The sequence below is a fragment of the Cebus imitator genome, unplaced genomic scaffold, assembly GCF_001604975.1.
Source record: "Cebus imitator isolate Cc_AM_T3 unplaced genomic scaffold, Cebus_imitator-1.0 Scaffold549, whole genome shotgun sequence".
In the NCBI taxonomy this organism is placed as follows: domain Eukaryota; kingdom Metazoa; phylum Chordata; class Mammalia; order Primates; family Cebidae; genus Cebus; species Cebus imitator.
Genome location: NW_016107864.1, coordinates 1004078 through 1026192, shown reverse-complemented (window position 1 = coordinate 1026192; position 22115 = coordinate 1004078). Strand labels below are relative to the sequence as shown.

At 38.3% G+C, this 22115-nt stretch overlaps 1 long non-coding RNA gene across 1 annotated transcript in view; it reads left to right on the top strand.

The window, feature by feature from the left end:
* The first annotated feature begins 14744 nt into the window (after nucleotides 1–14744).
* The window catches only part of LOC108293826, an 81021-nt gene continuing 73650 nt past the window's right edge, over nucleotides 14745–22115 (top strand). Inside the window, exon 1 of the long non-coding RNA XR_001820821.2 lies at nucleotides 14745–14827. This is a non-coding gene — a long non-coding RNA (uncharacterized LOC108293826). The remainder of the gene's footprint in view (nucleotides 14828–22115) is intronic.

Sequence of the window (22115 nt, the reverse complement as noted above, 5' to 3'; positions counted from 1 at the left end):
CCTGGTTTGCCTGGGAAACAGTAAAGGTTTCTGCCTGTTTTCCTAGCTTGAAAATATCTTGGCTTGGATGCTAAGTTGTGTGGCCACTACATGTGCCTCAGTGCGGTGATTGAAAAGCTTTTAGATTTGTGGCCTTTATATCTGGAACTACATTGACTGAGTCAGTATCCAACTCTGACATTTCTTAGTGGTGTGACCTTGGGCAACCGTTCTGTTCTTTAATTACATCATCTCTAAAATGAGTTAATACTAAACCAACATTTACAGTTGTATAAAAATTTAATTACTGACATGTAGAAAACAGTGCCTGGAATACCATAGGTGTTTAATAAATGTTAATTATCATTATATTTGTGGCACATTTCTTTACTTTCTCTGATTCTAATGGTGTTTTGAATAAGTACTTAGAAAACTCTTATTGCATTCCGCTGAGTTTGCATTTTACAATGGAATGGCAGGGTTGGTTCAGATGCCCATGGTTATAATGTGGGATGTTGATTAATAGAAGCCGTACCACTTCAGTCCATGCTGGGTGTCAGGCCCCGTGCTAAGTAGTTTACAGAGGTTTTTTTTTACTTACTCTTTCCCAACAATCTCTGAGGGGTAATGCATCATGGGTCTGCTTTATGGATGTGAAGCTGGGTTCAGGGAGGTTAAGAATTTCTCCAGCTGAACAAAGTGGCAAAGTAGAGATTTGATTCCATCTTTCAGATCTATGATCTAGACTCAAAACCATACATTCCATGCCCCTCTGATGCCAACCTTAGAGGCAAGGCAGTGTTTAGCTCTTTGTAGGAGCCAGCCAACACTCCTAATCCAGTTGTCCGAACTTCCCCACATTCAGACATATTTATATTTTTAGTCTGCAGCATTCCCTGGGGCAAGAAGGGAGAAATACATTCTTTAAGTCTGCTCTTCTCTATTTTACAGTAGGAAAGGTCTAGCTTAACTGACTCAAAACTACTTACTTTTACTTGCCTAAGGGGTCTTCTTGCCCTTTTTTTTTGTTTTTTGGGACGGAGTTTCGCTCTTGTTACCCAGGCTGGAGTGCAATGGTGCGATCTCGGCTCACCGCAGCCTCCGCCTCCTGAGTTCAGGCAATTCTCTTGCCTCAGCCTCCTGAGTAGCTGAGATTACAGGCACGCGCCACCATGCCCAGCTAATTTTTTGTATTTTTAGTAGAGGCGGGGTTTCACCATGTTGACCAGGATGGTCTTGATCTCTTGACCTCGTGATCCACCCGCCTCGGCCTCCCAAAGTGCTGGGATTACAGGCGTGAGCCACTGCGCCCGGCCCCTTCTTGTCCTTTTTAATGAGAATTTGGTGAACCAGTTTGAGCTCTGTTTACGCAGAATGGTCACAAAGTTATTGGTTTTGAGCATATCCTCTGTCGACCTCCTCCTTTCCTTACTGAAGTGCTGAAGACTTTTCCTTCTGTACTTACATGCCAGTCCCAGATTCTCAGTCCTACTTGTGTTCATGCTGGGAGTATAAAGTTTGTAGTTTATAAAGTACCAGACTGAACAGGTGCACTTTGTTTTATACTTGAAAAGTTATGTATATGAGAGTATTAAAAGGTTATGTCTTATGAACTCAGCTTGGGAATCACAAAATCACATTTCTTTTGCAGCAGCTCTTTAATCTATTTCCACTGAATAACGGTGTCATTGTCCTTGGATCCAAGCAGACCTAGTGAACACTTGGTTCTACCATTTACTTACTGGGTGTACTTTGGCAAACCTTCTACTCTTGGAGCCCTGATTACCCCATCTGCTTACCTGCAAATGGGAAAGGGATGCCTTCTACATGTGAAGTATCATTTAAAGCCATGTCATAGCCACTCTGTCAGTAGCCCTGAGCTGTTGGGCAGGAGAGGTGAGAAGCTAACTCAGAGTTTCTGTTTCCATGTGCAGAAGCAGCTGGTACGAAGAGCATGGGTTTTACAAGACCAACCTAAATTTGGAACCCATCTCTAGCATTTTTTAGCTTTTTGTAACCATTCCAAGTCAATTCCTTTGTGTAAAATCTCCTTTAAAATACATTAGTCTTCAGAATAACGTTCCCCAAAATACATCCACATCTTCATTCCTAAAAGCCGTGAATACGTTAACTTACATGGCAACAGCAACTTTGCAGATGTGATNCTCTGCATGTCCTTATCCCCAGAACCTACGAATGGGATCTTATTTGAAAACAGCATGTTTGCAGATGTAGCTAAGGGAAGGATCTTGAGATGAGAAGATCATTGTGAATTACTCTGTTGGGTCTGTTAGAATCAGACGTACTCTTATAAGAAGGGGGTAGGGAGGTCAGAGTCAGAAGAGAGGGTGTGATAATGGAAGCAGAAATTAGAGGGATGCATGGAAGGGGCATGAGCCAAAGAATGTAGGTGGAAAATACAAGGAAACAATGCTCCCCTGGGACTTCCTGAAGGAAAGCAACTCTGCTGATACCTTACGACTTCTGACTCCAGAGCTGTAAGACAATCAGTCTGTGCTGTTTTAAGCCACTAAGTTACAGCAGCAATAGGAAACTAATACAGGACGTTTATAATAATGATAATGTTGATATTGACAGTCATAATTGATAATAATACTTCATATGGTATATATGTCCTCGGAATTTTTCTAAGTTGTATAGATACATGTTTTACATATTATACACTACATATTATACATATTTATGTTTTATATATTTATATTTCACTTTGATATATATTTCATATGTGTGCATATATATATGTATATATATTTATGCAATTCTTATAACAATTGTCACAAAACAAACATTTTGCAGATGAGAAAACAGGCACAGAATGGCTAAGTAACATTCTCAAGGCCACATAGCCAGGAAGGGACAAAGCTGCCTTTTGAATCTTGTCAACGTATGAAGCACTACAGAAGGCCTGTACATAGTGCTTCCCAATAAATGGAGGGCACCATGATTGTTATTCCTGCTACATGACGTTGCTTCTACATCTGTAAGAATGTTCATATTGCCAGAATGACTGGCAATGCTAAAGCTTTCTTTTCATGCTTACAGACAGACTCAAGAGCTATGTGCCTTTCTGATCCTAGGCTCAGATGAAACCAGTCCTGCCCTTTTCTCTGTGAGGGCCCACCCAGAATAGAGGAGATGTGGGAAGAGAGTTGCTGTCATCCTATGCCAGCTATTGCATTGTACTTTTATTCCTACCTCTGCATTCTTCCTCCTTTGGAAAACACAAATTACCCAGCAGAGTCCTAGTGACAGAATGATGGAACTGGGCTGGTGCCTGCAGCTGGGCTAAGTCAATAAAGGTGATAATGAACACTAAGCAGAATTTGAAGAATGACTTGGAAAATTGCTGCTATTGATATTTCTGGCAGCCATCTGCTGTAAAACCAGACTGAAGTGGGTTGTTCCACATGGCAAATCCCTTTGAGACAAATGATGGCAGTAATGATGAGAGTTCATATTTGTGCAGCTTCTAAAAGTGTTTTAATATATATTACCTAATTTTGTTTCTCAAAAACGCAGTGAAGTAGGACCCATTTCATGGACTTTTTTTAAAAAGATAGGTTAATTTCATTGACCCTGTCTGCCTGGCCAGGTTGTGGCTGCAGGAATAGAGTGAGTAATTTTTGAATTTTTAAGTAAGGACATACTTTGGATAACCTTTGTCAATGTGCTTGGCTTGGGACTGTGTGGCCAGCAGATGTTCCCTTAACGCCTAACCAGGATAGAGGCCAAGGTGGCTTTGGCTCCACTTCTGACAGCCCCAGGTCAGAGCAGAACAGAGCTGTATTTATTGGGAATTGTCCCTTCTCGTAAAACTAGATACCAACATCCTACTCTGCAGCTTTAACCTCCTCTCAGTGCTCAGCTTCCTTGTGCTGGCTCCATGTTCAAGTCCTCCACTGCACATAGCTGTGGATGCCCTACACTCTTCACAATCCTCCTGCTGCTGGCTTTGTGCCCTGGCTGCCTTACCAGCTTCCAGACCTGTGCCTCACATGTAGTGAATACATGATAAACATTTTTTGAATGACCAAATGGTCTGGAAGAAAAAGGCTCCAGAGACACAATTTTCTATTTATGATCCTGTTTAACATTTTTATGGAGAGCTATTTTCAAATCACTGCCCCTTTGTTTTAGTGCTGATTTGTAAAGTTTTATTTCACAGTTACATAAGAAACTTGAATTAGTTATCAGCGTCATGACAGAGACACAATGCTCATTCTTTTAAAATCATAGCTTGTTATAAGAGAAGGAAATCATAGCACTCAGGTTTAGAAAACAAGCTCAGAAAAGGCAAGTTCAAGGTCACACAATTAGTTATTGGTGGAGCCACGATAAGAAGTAATACATATTTCTTAGACAAAAAAGAAACGACCTACACAGATCATACACTCATACATGATTTTGTTTAATCCTCAACAAGCCTGCGAAGCTTAGAGAGGTTAAGTAACTTGTCTGCAATGCACAGTGCAAAAGAAGAAGACAAAAATGGGAACTAGACTTGGGTCTTTGTGAGCTCAGAGTCTCGTTCTTTGGGGAACCAGCTCTACTAACTTTTCCTCAGGCTTTCGATTATGTATAATTTGTTCTAGCTTCCCCTACATCGATTATGTATAATTTGTTCCCCCTACATCACTCTTTAATTTATATATCCTGTTGTCACAGAACCACTGTCTTACTGTTTTTGTAAAAATAAATATGATTTCTTGCTAGCTAATATGATTTTGAGCTCCCTGTATATTCAGAAGTTTAAAATAAATTGCCAAAATATTTGTCTGAGGTAATACATAGAAAGAGTGAGTTTTAAAAACTCCTATTATCAGAGCCTTGCTACACTTGTTATCACTTGCTAGTTTATCTGTTTGTTTTGTGCTTTACATTATAGAAAACACTTCTTACATATTGCTTTTTCGGATCCTTGTAACAACCCTTAGAGGTAGGTATCATATTATTATTCTTGTTGTCCAGATAATAACACTGAGGTCCAAAGAACTTCACTGGCCAAGGTCACAGTGCCTAAGGTCATGATGCTAGGAAAGTGCAGGGCCAGGGCCTGCTATTCCAGAGTTCCACTCTCCGTCCTTCCCTGGGATGCCTGTGTTTCTGCACTGGCTCCTGATGCAGCTGTGTGCAAGGATGGGTAGCAAGTGTAACATTCTAGGTATGGAGAAATGGTATGTGCATGCCAGGAATCTGCATCTTGGTGCCTCGATTTATCCCAATGTGGATAGAAGAGATGCTGTATTCTCCCCAAGCCCTTTAGGAAACACCATGGCACAGTGCTCCACAAAGGGTACTGGGTGGGTGGGGATATTAGTCACAGCTTGGGTTGTCATAACAAAATCCCACAGACCGGAGGATGTAAACAATAGAAATGCATTTTCTCATAGTTCTGGCGGCTGGAAGTCCTAGATCAAAGTGTTGGCAAGTTTAATTTTTCCCGAGGCCTCTCGCCTTCACTTGAAGATGACTGCCTTCTTATTATGTCTTTTCATGGTCTTTTGTCTATTCATGTACAACACTTGTCTCTTCCTCTTCTTATAAGGCCATCAGTGCTAGCTCCAAATATGGGCACATTCTGGCTTAGGGCTCACCATATGAATTTTGAGGGGACACAGCCAGTCCATAACAGTGGCCACACATGGTTGCAATGCGTAATGTTCAGAAAGAGTACATCCTTCTTTGTTAATGCCTGTTTAAACATCTAAGCTGCCAAATTTATGGGCTTGGATAGTTGTTTTTGAAACTTCTAAGTCACATTGCTTTTCCTCCCCAAATATTGTGCTTAAAAGCATACTATTTTCAAATTGAAATGAGAGAGCAGGAAGAAAGAAATGTTGCCATAAATCTCAAAGCAAAGGAAAAACAAGTCTGCGGAGAAATGAAAATAAGTAAACTAAGAATTCTTTCAGAGCTGGAAAAATCAATTGTTACCACATTGTCCCTGATAGTGATCTAGTTGAGATCAATTCAGTTAAAGTTAATAACACTTGCATGAGTTCCACTATAGCAGGTTGTCAATTTTATTACCAGGCCTGTGAGCTAGGGGTGCCAACTTCCAAGATGAATATAAATGAATGCTGAGATTTCGACCATTACAAGGGGATTTGTTAAAAAAAACAATTCTCAAATTCTTTAAACTGCCCAAGACAGTAATCAGCTTCATGAGTCAAATTGCTCCCAGAGGCCGCTTATTAGAGTCCACATGGGATGTACTGCTTCCCCAGAGGTTAAACACACAGCATGGAAGGAGCACGCATGGGCACTGTCTGACTTTGATTAATGACTCCAGCATGATTTCACTGTCTTCTTCATATTTTATTTTATGGGCTTCGATGAGTTGTTTTTGAGGCTTATAAGTCACATTGCTTTTCCTACCCAAATGTTGTGCTTAGACGTTTACTAAGGACATGTTCGAAGTGGCAGAACTTTTGTTGAGCCTATTTGGGCAGGTGGTTTAGTTGTGCTCTTGTACCCAAAGTTTAAGGCCAGTGTTCCAGCTCAGGTTCCCACACACATGGGGAAGGGAAGGGTCCTAACTTTTGTTCATTTCTTACTATACATAGAGCGCTAGTTACTTAACAAAATTCATATTCTCTTCTTCTTGGGAAACAGACTGCACTTTCCAGCTTCCTTTGTAGCTTAATTATATGTAGGCCTGCAATTGAGTTTTAACCAATGGGTTGTACCTATAGGGTTGCCAGATAAAATACAGGATACCCAGTGAAATTTAAGTTTTAGATAAATAACGTATTTCTAGTGTAAGTGTGTCCCAAGTACTGCATGAGACATATTTATACTAAAAAGAAATTGTGTTGTTTATCTGGAATTCTGTATTAATCGGTCAAAATACAGAATGTGTGCTGCATTTCTATTTGCTAAATCTGACAGTCCTGAATAGGAGTGAAAGTAACAGGCTCTACTCCCAGGCATGGCCCATGGAAACCTTCCCATGCACATGGTGCATGCCTGTAGTCCCAGCTACTCAGGAGGCTGAGGCAGGAGGATTGTTTGAACTCAGGAAGTAGAGGTTGCAGTGAGCTGATACTGCACCACTGTACTCAAGCCTAGGCAAAAGAGAGAGACTCTGCCTCAAAAAATTATTAATTAATTAATTAAATAACTCAAAAAGTATAATTGGATTGTTTGTAACGCAAAGAATGCTTGAGAGGTTAGCTAACCCGTCTTCCATGATGTGATTATTATGCAATGCATTGAGTGCCTATATAAAAATGTTTTATTTACCCCGTAAATATATATAACCACACTGTACCCACAAAAATTAAACATTAAAAACCCCAAATTGAGGTGAAAATTAAAATATAAGAAAAGAGCAGACTTGAATAACAGTATAGGCCAAATGGGCCTAACAGACATACACAAACCATTCCATCTAACAGCAACAGAATACACATTCTTCTCAAGGACACATGAAAAGCTTGTCCAGGATGATTATTTGTTGGGACACAAAACAAATCTTAAAAAAATAGAAGATTAAAATCATATCAAGTATTTTTTTCTAACCACAATGGTATGAAACTAGAAATAAATAAAAAGAGTCTTAGAAAATTCGCAAATACGTGGAAATTAAATAATACATGCCTGAACCACCAATGAGTCAAAGAAGAAACCAGAAGGGAAACAAAAATTATCCTGAGACAAATTAAGAGTGAGCCACAACATACCAAAACTTATGAGAAAGATGCAAAAATAAAAAAATACTAGCAAACTGTCTTCAACAGCACATTAAAAAGATCAAATGCCATAATCAAGTGGCATTCATCACTAGGGTGTAAGGATGTTTTAATACATGCAAATTGATCAGTGTGACACAGTACATAAATAGAATAAATTATAAAAATCTTATAATTATCTTAATAGATGCAGAAGTATTTGACAAAATTCAACATCGTTTTTATGATAAAAACCTTCAACAGATTAGGTATAGAAAGACTATATTTCAACATAAGGAAGGTCATATATGACAAGCCCTCAGCTAACATCATGGTCAGTGGTGGAAACTGAAAACATTTCCCCCAAGATCAGGAACAAGACAAGGATGCCCAGTCTCAGAACCTCTCTTCAACATAGTATTGGAAGTTGTAGTCAGAGCTACCCTATAAAAGAAAAAAGAAATAAAAGGCATCCAAATCTGAAAGGAAGAAGCTAAATTGTCTCTGTTTAAGGTAACATAATTTTATATATAGAAAATCCTAAAGACTCTACCAAAGCCTGTTAGAATTGATAAACAAATTTAGTAAAGTGTCAAAATAAAAAATCAACACACAAATATCAGTTGCATTTCTATACACTAACAACACACTATCCAAACAATAAATTAAGATAATAATTCAATTTCCAGTAGAATTAAAAAAACAAGATACTTAGGAATAAATTTAACCAAGGAAGTGAAATATTTATAATATATACACTGAAAATATTTACACTGAAAACTATAACATTGATGAAAGAAATTGAATAAGTCACAAATGAAAAGATATCTTGCATTCATTGAGTAGAAGAAGTAATATTGTTAAAATGTGCATACTACTCAAAGCAACCTACAAATTCCCCCCAATATCTATAAAAATTCTGATGATGTTTATCACAGAAATAGAAAAAACAACACTGAAATTCTTACGGAATCACAAAAGGCCCTCAATAGCCAAAGTAGTCTTCAGAAGGAAGAGCAAATTTAGAAGGCATCACACTATCTGACTTCAAAATCTACTACAAAGGCATAGTAATCAAACAGTATGGCACTGGCATGAAAACAGATACACAGAATAACAAATAATTCCAGAAATTAACTCATACCATATGCATTAACTAATCTTTGACAAGGGTGCCAAGAATGCACAATGGGGACAGGATAGTTTCTTCAATAAGTGGCATTATGAAAACTGGATATCAACATGTAAAAGAGTGAAATTGGACCCTTATCTTACACCATATACAAAAGTTTACTAGAAATTAATTAAAGACTTAAAGATAAGACCTGAAACCATAAAATTTCTAGAAGAAAATATGGAGAAATCTCCTTGACATTGATCTTAGCAATGATTTTTTTTATTTTTTGATATAACACCCAAAGTGCAGTCAACAAAGATAAAAATAAACAAATGAAATACATCAAATTAAAAGGCTTCTGCATAGCAGATAAAATAATAAACATAGTGAAAAGGCAATCTACAGATTGGGAGAAAACATTTACATACTATCTGATCTATTAACATCTTATCTGTTAAGAGATTAATATCCAAAATATATAAACAACTCATACAACTCAATAACAAAAAAGATAACCTAATTAACAAATTGCTGGCTGGGCACAGTGGCCCTCACCTGTAATCCCAGCACTTTGGGAGGCCAAAGCAGGTGGGTCACTTGAGGTCAGGAGTTGGAGACCAGTCTGACCAACATGTCGATACTCCTTCTCTATTACAAATACAAAATTAGCTAGGCATGGTGGTGCATGCCTGTAATCCCAGCTCTTTGGGAGGCTGAGGTAGGAGAATCACTTGAGCTAAGGAGGCAGAGGTTGCAGTGAGCCGACATCGTTCCACTGCACTCCAGCCTGGGCAACAAGAGCGAAACAACATCTTGATAATAATAATAACAAAAAAATAAATAAATAAATGCCAAAGAACCAGAATGGGTGTTTTCATAAGGAAGACAAATGACCAAGAAGTCTGAAAAGTTACTCAGTGTCACTAATCTTCAGGGAAATGCATGTCAAAACCACAGCATGGTTTCACCTCACACCTGTTAGGATGTCTGTTATCAAAAAAACCAAAAGTCAACGAGTGCTGGTGTTGGTGGAAATGTAAGTTAGTACAGCCATTATGGAAAACAGTATGGAGATTCCTCAAAAAATTAAAATGAGAACTAATCACAGGATCCAACAATCCTTCCTTTGAAAATACATCCAAAGGAAATAACATCAGTATCTGAAAGAGATGTATACACTCCCATGTTTATTGCAGCATTATTCACAATAGCTGAGTAATGGAAACAACTTAAGTGTTCATGAATGGAGGAATGGATAAGGAAAATCTATATACAATGGCACATTATTTAGCCTTAGAAAGAAGTCCTAACATTTTGACAACATGAATCTATTTCAAGGACCTTATACCAAGTGAAATAAGCCAGATACAGAAAGACAAATACTGCATGATCTCACTTAAATGCAGAATGTAAAAAATTTGAACTCATAGAAGCAGAGAGTAGAATGGTGGTTACCAAGGAACACAGCCTGAGGAAAATGGGGAGATGTTTAAAGAATCCAGACTTCCAGTTATAAGATGTATAAACTTTAGGGATCTAATATACAGCATGATGACTATATTGTTTACTTGAAATTTGCTAATAGGGCAGATTTTAAGTGTCTTTACTGCCCTTCACACACAAGTGGTAACTATGTGTGCTGAAGGATTTATTATTTAATTTGATTGTGGTAATCATTACATAGAATATACATATACTCAGGCATACCTCGAATATATGCAAATTTTTATCAGTTATACCTCACCAAAGCTAGAATACAGAAAAATTGTGGAAAAAAATAGAATTTTGCCAAAGAGGAAAGTGGTGCGTGGAGAAAGATGTACAAAGGATACCAGAAAAGGAAGTGTAAAATGTTTAACAGAAAACATAGAGTGAGCAGGACTATCGGGCAGTATGTTAGGTGTTTTGGTAATTAATATTCTGGACTTTTTTCTCCTTTGAAGGACATAATGATTTCAAATAGAAGGTCATCATGACCATTGTGAAACCATCCCTGACTTGCCCAGGCAGAGTTAGGGAGGCCTTTTCCTGTGCCCCTACTGAATGTTCTACAAACCTTTCCTCAGCAACTGTCTTACAGAGTTGTCTTTGTAATCAGAAAGCAGAAGAGCACATGGGAATTGAAGTCAGACAGACAAGGGTTCAAATGCCCATTCCAGCATTTAGTAGCCTTTGTTTCCTTGGGAAAACAACTTAATCTGCAGAATTTACTCATTGCCACAGTGTAAAGTCAGAGTGAAGATTAAATGACATAATGCAGAGTGCTTGACACTTAGTAGGCCTTCAGTAAACAGGAGCTATTCTGGTTTGCAGTCTCATCTCCCTAGCTGACTGAATTTGTTGGGGCAAGTACAGTCTCATTGCATGTTGGTAGTCTACCTCTATTAAGTATCTGTCACAAAGGATATGCACAGTAGTACTTGTGGAATGACTCCATAAATCAGATTCAGAGTTTAGAAAGGTCAGTTATGGCTTTGGATAATAGATTTTTGGGACATAAGTTTAGAAGTTATTTTATCCAGAAAAAAAGAAAAAGAAAAAGAAAAAAGAATCACACTTTATTTTAAGCAAAAAGACTAGTTTGCTGATTTTATGTGTCAACTTGGCTAAGCTACAATGCCCAGATATTTGGTCAAACACTGGTCTAGATGTTGCTGTGAAGATATATTTTAGATGTGATTAACATTTAAATCAATAGATATTGAATAAAGCAGATTACCCTTCATAATGTGGGTGGACCTCATCCCATCAGTTGAAGGTGTTAAGTGAAGAAGACTGAGGTCCCCCAAGGAAGCAGTCAATCTGCCCCTAGACCACCTTCAGACTTGAGCTGCAACATCAAGTCTTCTTTGGGTCTCCAGCCCATCTCCCTGTCCTGCGTATTGTAGACATGCTAGCCCACACAATCACATGAGCCAATTCCTTAAAATAAATCTTTCTCTCTGTGTATATACACATCATTTATGTACATCCTATTGGTTCTGTTCCTCTGAAGAACTCTGGCTAATGCAGATAGTACCCCATTTACAGATGAAGAAACAGAAGCTTCAGGTCCCTTGGCTAACAGAGTAGAGCTTACATCTCAAAATTGTTTCTTTCTGATTTCAAATCTAGGATATATCACTGATTCTTACATGATCCTCCCTTCCCTCCTCCACTTAGTTTTGGAAGAAAAAAAAGAAGGGAGACGTTAATAAAGGAACATTATGAAGGGAAGAGACCGGCAGGACTAATTCTCTGAACCAGACTGAAGACAGACCAAAATCAGCAAGCAGTGCTGAAGGCAGCTTCTAGTTGCCCTTGCTGCTCATCTGTGCAAGATGCTCCCACCAGTGCTGATGTCATTTGGCTCTGTGTCCCCACCCAAATATAATCTCAAATTGTAATCCTCATGTGTTGGGGGAGGGGCCTGTTGGGAGGTGATTGAATCATGGGGGTGGACTTCCCTCTTGCTGTTCTTGTGGCAGTGAGTGAGTTCTCATGAGATCTGGTTGTTTGAAAGTGTGTTTCACTTCTCCCTTCGTCCTCTGTCTCCTGCTCCACCATGGTAAGACATGCTTGCTTCCCCTTTGCCTTCCACCATGATTGAAAGTTTCCTGCAGCCTCCCAGTCATGCTTTCTGTTAAGCCTGCAAAACTGTGAGTCAAGTAAACCTTTTTTCTTCGTAAATTATCCAGTCTCAGGTAGTTCTTTACAGCAGTGTGAACACAGATTGATACAAGCACCATGACAGTTTGCAAATGCCATGGCAATGCCCAGAAATTACTATACATTTCCATTGCAACCAGAAGTTACCATACATTTTCCACCAATTTCTGAATATCCTGCCCCTTTATTTGCATGTCATCAAATGTATGTTTAAATAAAATTGCCAACCACCCATAGGCTGCTACTCTCAGCACACTGCCTATGGGTTTGCTCTGCTCTGCAAGGAGGAGTCACAGAGCTGTAACACTGCCACTTCAATAAAGCTGCTTTTTTCCACCACCTGCTCACTGTGGAATTATTTCCTAAACAAAGCCAAGAACTTGCCCTGCTGTACTAGTAGAGAAGGAGAAAGAATTGTGAGGTAAAAGAAGGAGGGTAGGGAGTACAGACAGCCTTAAAATGAGCAACCTCAGTTTCCTAAAGATGTCAAAGTCATCTGCCTGGCCTTCTAGGGTGACTAAAATTTGTCATGTCCGTTACATACTACATGGAGATCCATAGGTCCTCTTTAATCCTATGGACATAGCTCCTTCCAGCCCACATTCCAGGTTTTCCTTATCGTGTCACCTTGCTTATTTTCTTTATAGTGTTTATAATGACTTCTTAAGATCTTACTTAATAACTTGGCTTATTTGCTTTATTGTCTTTCTACCCATCTGTAATGTACAGTCCATGAAGGCAGGCATCTTTCTATTTTCTCCCACTGCTTATCTTCAGCATCTAGCACATTGCAGAAGCTGAATGAATGAATGCTATGTTCATCTTTATTTTCCTGTCTTCAACTTCTGTTTTCTTCCTTCCCTTCCTAATCTTACTCATTCTTCAAAACCCACCCTAAACTCCCATATCGCTCAAAGCCTTCCTTGATTATGCTCTGTCCCAGCCACACCTGCCTTCTTTTGGTGCCTGCAGCATACATTGCTCTTCATGATTCTGAGCTTTTATTGACACTCTTGCCTTTGCCTAAAATGCTCTCCAACTTCTGTCCTTCCTATGTTAAGCTGAATCAACTTGAACATACCTTCTTTTCCAGGAAGGCTTTCCTGATTTTTAATATTAATTAATTGCCCTAGTTACACACTGTCGTAAATATCGTCCCATTCCTTTCTCTGTCTCCCTGATCATTTCCCCTTTGCAATAGCTGATACACTTAAGATAACTTTCTATTGCTCATCACTTTAAAATAACTTGTTCATTGTATAATGCACCCACTGTATTTTAAATTCCATAAAGTAGTTCTGTTTTGTTTCTTTTGCTGCTATATCGACAATAACAATTCTCAGTGCCTGAAATAAAGATGATGTAAAGAAATATCTATTGGTTGAATAACTGGAGAATGTTCACTGATGTGACCATTACAGAACTCTAAGAACTATGTGCTTGGTGATTCAATGTAAAAATCGCTATCAATTATTCAGTGGTTGCTCTGTACCAGGCACTTTGTACATGTTTTTTGTGTCCTAATTTATTTCATAATCACAAATATTGTTGCCATCCTTATCTCACAAAGGAGGAAACTGAGCAAAGAGTTGTGGAGCTTATACAACATTGCCATTGCAAATGGCAGGGCTAGGATTCTGGCCCAAGCATCCATTCCAGAACGTAACTGTAACCCCATGTACTAGTGCTTATAATTTTGTCGAGGGGAAGGCAAGAGATGAAGGAAATAATTTACAGTCTGAAGACTCATTATCTTAGTTCATATATTCACTCAACAAATATTTGTTAACTGCCCAGTTCTGGTTAGGTACTCGAGATACAGTGGTAAAACAATCTGATATGGTTCTTACCTGCACCGGTATACTTCATTAGCACTTGCTTGGTTCTCAAGTTTGGCTCACATTAGAATCACCTGGGGAGCTCTAAGTGACTTTATTTAATTAGCTGGCCTGGAGCCTGAGCCCCTGTGTTTTATAAACTTTGTGATGGAATCTAATGTGCAGCCAATGCTGAGAACAACCCCTTTAGTACTTTGTGCCAAACCAATCCAATATCACAATCATCTGGGCAAGTTTTTAAAATCCAGAGTCTTGTCCTGCCCCTACCTCCTCCTACTTTACTGACCAAACGACTGGAGAGCCTCTGAGAGTAGGACCCGGGAATCTGTATTTTAAAAGCTCCCTTTGTGATTCTGGTGCAGCTGGCCAGCAGACCCACATTTCAGGATTATTAGAATAGTTGCCAACAATAAGACAAAGGTTTGTAGAGGAAAGAGCTTACAGAGAGCTATGATGCTCTGGGCTGTATTTATAAACCACATCACTTGAACCAGTCTTGAAGGGAAGGTAGGATTTAGGTGTGTGGAAAGAGATAGAAGCTTTCACTCATGGTAAGTATCATACATATAACTATTGTATGGTGTTTTATTTTAGACATGTTTGTCTTATAGCCTTTCTACTCAAAATGTCATCTGAGGACCAGTAGCATCTGCTTTGAATTCTATCCCAGAAGCTGCATTTTTAACAAGCTATTGAGGTGATTTATATGTATATTAAAATTGGTGACTCATGGTTCTCTATGTGTATCCCACTCACACAATAAACTGTATGGTCCTTGAGGGCTGGAACATGACTTATTAGAAGATTTATAGAAATAATACCCTGGGAAGGACACTATTGTGATACCCATTTTTCAGGAATGGAAACAGGTTTATGGAATTCAAATGATACTTGTCGCTTCAAATCTGGTGCTCTTTCTACTATGAGATATGGATTTTTTTTATTCTTCGCTATTCTCCCTAACATCCAACATTTTGATAAACATAAGATTTCAGGTTCAGAAAATTCCTGAAAATCATAGATTCTTGAAATAAGTTGGAAGTCATATTAGAAGTAATATTGCCATACTCTGTCACTTAAAGTTGAAGACATTCTGGACTAGAAGTTTAAGGACCCTGTTTGAGGTCACAGAACTGTTTTCTGAATAATGTAATGAAGCTAGTGTTCAGATCTCCTGACCTGCACCTTGATGTCTACTGTCTCATCATTTTTACTCCTGCTAGTGCTTTGTATTCCCTGTTACAAAGGTAGTTTCTTAGAATAGCCTCATTTTCAAACCCATTCTGAGACAGAGCCAAATAAGCACTTTGGGTGGAAAATTATCTTCAAATGAACTGTGCTTAGAGTCACTGTATGGTTTCTAGTTATTCCACAAATGCAAGAAGACAGGGGACTCCCTTATATAGGTATGTCCTATTCTGAGCTTCCTGCTTAGACCATCTGTTTGATGAACCCAGCCACCTGGATTCTTTCTGGCCTTTTCACTTTTCATCAGAATGTCTTCCAGTCCTAAACATGTGGCAAGTCTTTGGCCTCTTGCTAGCATGTAGAAAATTGTGGTAGTGAGTATTTTTTTGGAAAACAGTGCTGTCATTTTTGTTCACCTTTGAATCTGAGCTGTCAACATCACATATGCATCAAAGAGGGTAAATTGCCTGTTGTACCAAAGGCTGCTCCAGCTGGCTGTGCAAAGTCAAATGTCAGACCCAGTCTTCAAAAATGTTAAAGGTGTTGTCCTTCAAATCAGAGCCCGATTCTCAGCTTATAAGAACTCTTTCATGCCAAATTTTGTTTCTCCAACTTCCTTGCTTTTCTTTAATGCATTTTGAAAGCATGCAGTCAACTTGAAAGGGCTAAGTGCTCAAATTCAAGATAGAAATGAGAGCTATTGCTCTCTTGTTTGCGTTGCCCTTGTGAAATTTCCTATACAAGTGTCTTATTTGCTTTGGTGTTCCACCACAGCCAGCGAAACTCTTCCTGGGTTTACAATGAGTAGTTTGACTCCCCACTGCTTCCCTTTAACCAAAGGTGGAAGCAATTAATATTAATCTAATTGGATAAAATGTTTAAAAAGGGGAGAATATCTTTGTGAGTAAGCAAGGAACAAGGTCATTACCACTGTACCCAGTCTTGATTGATCTGCTAACAGTGCCATTCAACTCCTTGATGCCTTTGGTATTAGTCTTTTCAGAATAAAATTCCATTTATTCAAAGAAGTCTTCTCTAGTTCTCCTGTTCTGCTGTATAGAACAGGGAGAGAAGTAGATACTTGCATATATTACTGGATACCTAAAAATAGTGAAAATTAACAAGGATGTTGAAACCCTAAAGATTAGGTCCACCATTTTGGTGGGTTTGCTGCTCAAGGAAAGGAAGGAAAATTTCTCTTAGCTGGTAAGTCCATAGAATAGCAGTCTTCACAAACAAAAAAGATGGAGTAGGAGAAAAAAGAGGGAGAAAAGGAAAAAAAGAAGCAAAGCAGTGGGCAGAAGTGGGATAATGGTGTTTGGTCTCAGTGTTCTAACTTAGAAGAATCCTCTGGAGCTTACTTGGCACATGTCAGTCTGACTTGACATTCATTCCAAAGGCTTGGTTATCTAGTTTCCCAGTCTTCAGGAGATTTCAAGGAACAAATTAGATAGGACAAAAGAGGCTGTTAGAGGCAGGAACACTGACAGTAACCAGAAAGGACACTGCCTACTCTACAGGCAGAAAGTAGAAATCTGTGGCTTGCAGGCTGAAGAATTGAAAAAGCAGAAAAGTTGAAAGTCAGCCAGCATTAAAAGAAAATACAATAACTAAGGTTCCCAATAATAATCCATAGTCTTCTATAAATATCGAATTATTTCCAGTATACTTGAAGACAGAGAAAAATGTAATATTTTAAGAAATGTTTAAAAATGAAGTATTTTGATGCTTAATGGAAGCTTCTTTATTGATTTGGAGAAGTCACCATTATTTTTTCTTACTGACATTTTATTTCCATCTTTAGCACATATTTTTTGAGCTCATAATCCATGCCAGGTAGTAGGTAAATGAATATGTAGAGAGACATTGTAATTCAAATGAGCAATGGTAGTAGTTTGTACAAGACCATGGGTAAGACTGAAAGAACTGGATAGATTCTAAGAATATCATACAAGAAAAGTGTGTGGTTGATTTTATATGAGGAATAAGGGTGAGAGAGAGGGCCTAAGGATGACTCCTAGGTTTGCAGGCCTCCCCAAGGAAGAACTCTTAGAAGCCTACGTTTGCAGATTTGAGCCTCTTGAGTTTGAGAGGTCTTCGACACACCCTTCTCAGCCATCAGGTCTCAGATTATTTGTCACCAGTTTGCCTTCTTTTCGTTTTTAGACTTTGAGTATCAGAATTTATTTAAATTTATATATTTATTTATTTTTATTATTTAAAAAATAATTTCAGCTTTTAGATTCAGAGGGCAGTCACCACTTCTTAAATTCTTTCTCTAAGTGCTCACCATCCTTGTTCCAGCCCAAATGTTGCAGATCTCCTATACCCTTATTTCAGTTTTTTACATAATATGAAGACAGGGTAAACTTTTTAAATGTTTTCTCTTTTTTTTTGCTGCACAAAGTGGAGGATTAACAAGTATGCCACGAATGCATAATGAGGAGCAAATAACTGCTGTTGAACTCTTCTAGTGATGTTTCGGAGATGAGGTTCTGATAACCCCTCTCAGGATGAAATTGAGATTTGAACATTGAGCCTGTCAAATCAACTCTAACAGTCTTGATCAAATTCACAAGCAGGGCCGCGTCAGCCAGGGTCCAAACAGGAGAGGAACACATTTAAATAAGGGCTTAAATAGGAACTATTTACAAAGATGTGGGAGAATGTAGGAAAGCACAAAGGACAGTGCAGTGAAGCAGGAAGCAGCAGTAGAGCTGTTCCTCTTTTGGCTCTGAAGGGTGGTGGAGAGTGTAGCAGAGATGCTCACTTGAGGGGAATCCTGATCTTTGTTGGTGGGAATAACTGGCCTGAGGTGACCTTATAGCAAGGGAATCAGTTGTCCTGACCTCACTCTTTCTTCTTCTTCTGCTTTCCTATTGGAGCTCCCACTTAGTTGAATCCAACAGGAAGCCAGAGGGACTTCTTGCTGTAATCCCTACACATTGGCCTGCAGGATGGAGAAGGCTGGAGAGTGACATAGAGGGCAAATTGAGGATGTCAAATGCAGCACAAAAGGTGGCATTTAGGCTTGACATGAGGACTGAATATAACGTTGCCCAGTGGGTCCAGACAAGATATTGCATTTAATAAGCTTATATTAATAGACAATACTAGGGAGTTTTGATGAATAATTCCTAGATGAGAGACAAGAAATTGTTAGGGATAGAGCACTAGAGTAAGAAAATATTTTTTTTTGGTGACTCGGTGGCTGTGGACTGAAATCTGTTTTCATAGCAAATGGAAATACTATTTTCTTCCTTCATAGAAAATATGCACAAAAATCTCTTCTAAGTTGTAAAGCATTATTTACAATTCATTATGGTAAAATAGAAAAGATGCTAAAAGTGCTAGTTACTAGCTGATCATGTAAGTTAATTTTCTTTGCCTCAGTTTACTTATCAGCAAAATAAGGATGGTAATACATACATCATGAAGCTTTTAAAGATGATTAAGTGAGATAATACATATAACACAAACTCTCTAACATATAATACCCGATAGAAAATTATTATTATTTTGTGCCCATTTCTCTTTTTCACCCCTTCTGTCACTAAGTTCCCTGAATGTAACTGTAATATACACATCTCTGTATTTCCTCTAGCAATAGTTAAGGTTAGAGCACTAGAGTAAGTAAATACTTTTTTGGCGACTCAGTGTCTATGGACCACAATCTCTTTTCATAGCAAATGAGAATACTATTTTCTTGCTTCATAGGGCTGGGGAAAGGATCAAAGTTCAAGTTCCCCGAATGTAACTATAATGTACACATCTCTATATTTCCCCTATTATAAGGCTCCCTTCACCCTCCTCAGTAATAAATATAAAGAATATTTTAATGCAATATTTCAAAGAATGAAGTCAACACACTATGACCCAGTGGCTGGCTCCTGCATTTGTAAATAAGATTCTCTGGAAGCAGGGCCAGGATTAGGATGAGGCAAGCGAGCCAGGGTTGTAAAGTACAGGGCAGACTTCGCCTTTATTTAAAATTTTGATATTTTGTCCTTCATATAGTTGTCTGCATTAATGTTAATAATTTTTAAAGTATTATATTAAAGTATTATTTATCTTGATTAATGAGTTTTTGGTGCCCCTTAAATTTTGTACCCATGGTGAGTGCCTCCCATGCTTCACCCTGGTTCTGGTCCAGAGCAGAACAGAACTGTCCATTATTGAATGTCTTTTATATGCCAAGAATTTAACATACACTATCTTATTTAGTCCTCTCTGTATCCCCGTGAGATACCTAGTGTTATCTTCATTCTCTACATGAGAAAACAAGCCAGGAGACTTCTCATGTGAGTCACTTGCCAAAGGCTTCACAGCTAAAATGGCATGTCTGTCTCCAAAGTTCATTCTGTCTCCACTCCTAAAGCATGATTGCCTCTAAATGCTTCTCTTACATTGAAACCAATCACACCCAAGCTTGGTTCTCTGCTTAGGTGGTATCTGTAACCGACAACTTTCACTCTTTTCCTTTTGTGCCTCTGCCAGACAATACCACATGGTCAGAGAAGACTTTATATGCTTTGCACCCTTTCCTACTTTTCAGCAGCTAGAAGGAAAATACCAGATCCTTTTAGCTGCAATATTCTGCCTGCCAAAGGAGGAAAAGGGAGGCAGCTGTTCCTGCAAGTACATGCTGTGCCTGTTATCCAAACGGGCATTAGCAGGTTCCGTGCTGGAGCTCAACGGGAATATGGGTTTTATGGTTTGAAAGCAGATTAGACTCTGAAGAGACCTTATTGTTGGCCCATTTAACTTTTTCAGAGTTTAATCATACTTCAGTGGCCACTTTAGTCCCAATGGTTAGAATATGGCTGAAGGATCTGCCTTTACCCAGGGATATTCCAAACTCCCTGCAGTGGCAATAGTATGAAAAGCATGGATGGCTTCCAGTTTAAAATTTATTTAATTATTCTCTTTAAAAAAATACCAAAGGTGCTGGAAAAACAAAGTGTGTGAGTGGGTGAGAGATGTCTTATGGTAAGACTCTAGGAGCAATTTTAATTTGTACTACTTTTCAGATTGCTAAACGGATTAATAATTGTCATAATTATCTGTCACCTCATAAAACAGAACAGTGCCAGTTATTTGAAAAAGGCAGAATCCTAATTTATTTTCTGTTTTCATTCTGGATTAGAGATCTAGGTCTCTATGAACCATAAAATTATGTCCCGCCCTTCTTCTGTATCTTCTATGTGGGTGATATTTTGAGGTAGTGCAAAGACTATCTCTTTCTGCTCTCATTTTTTGACCACTCTTTCTAAACTAACAATATGCAAAAAATATTTTCTTAGAAAAGAAGGAGAGAATAGTGCTGAAAGCAATGCACACATTAGGTATTCATAAGTATTTATTGAATGAATGAATAAACGATTCCAAGAGAGGATGTTAGCCTTGCAGTAAAGCACAGCAGATGGAGGTAGGGACTGGCAGAACGCTCATGGTAACACAAGTTGCATATATGTATATGAATATGTACACACACACACACGCACACACACACACACACACATTCCAAGTGACAAGTATAGAAGGAATATAGATTTGATCCCATCTTAGTTCAACAGAATACTAGAATTAAGCAGACCAAAAACAAGAATTGTGATTGGATCTGTGTTTCTGATGACAGTGTAAGAAGTAGATTCCACCGGCACTTAAGTGGTTGTGAAGGAAGCCAAGCACCATTCAGGCATCTTGTCCAAAGACAAACACAAATCTGTGCAAAAAGCAACAACAAGAACCAAGCAACAAACAGGCAACCCTCCCTCCAAGTTTATAAAAGCAGGGAAAGGGGCAATTAACCCAAGTACTCAGAGAAAGAGTATACCACTGTAAATGACTGTTGTGGAAACCCCTAAAATGTTTGGAAAACTTGAAAATGTCTGTGTGATATAATAAGACAAGACCTTTGTGAACCAGGAGCAGAAAGCTGAGAGGAAGAATCAGTTAAGTTGCCACATAAGATGAGAATGACTTGTAATGGCAATGGAGAGGGATGAAGAAGGTAAAGAATAAAAATAAAAGGAATATTAAGTAGAAAAATTAAAGTGTACACTGGAGGGATATATATTTCGTAAAGAAAGAAACGAAATAAAGATATAAACAAAAATTAAGAAATTGCATAAGAGAACAGAATTGAGCCTAATAAATATTTTTAAAAATACTTAAAGTTCAACTTTTCAAAGTCTGAAAAGCAAAAGGGAGAACTCAAATGGACAAAACTTGAAATGGAAATGAGTTTTTAATGACAAAGACAGAAGTGTTCGAATTTTGGAAAAAACAACACTGTGTAAAACTTCATGACAAAAAATTGGAAAATATTGGTGAAATGGATGAATTTTTCCTGAGAAAAATGTATTGTCTTTGCTCAAAAACAAGTAGAAAACTTGAGTAGATCATTAACCAAGATCTAAATGAACAAGAGTTATCAAAAAATTATATCCAAAAAGGTTTATTAAAACTTTGAAAAAACACTCTTTTGCAATATGCTTTTGTTAGATAAATTGTTTAAAAGCTTAGAAAAAATATGAGAAGGGCCAGGTGCGGTGGCTCACACCTGTAATCCCAGCACTTTGGGAGGCTGAGGCGGGTGGATCATGAGGTCAAGAGATTGAGACCATCCTGGCCAACATGGTGAAACCC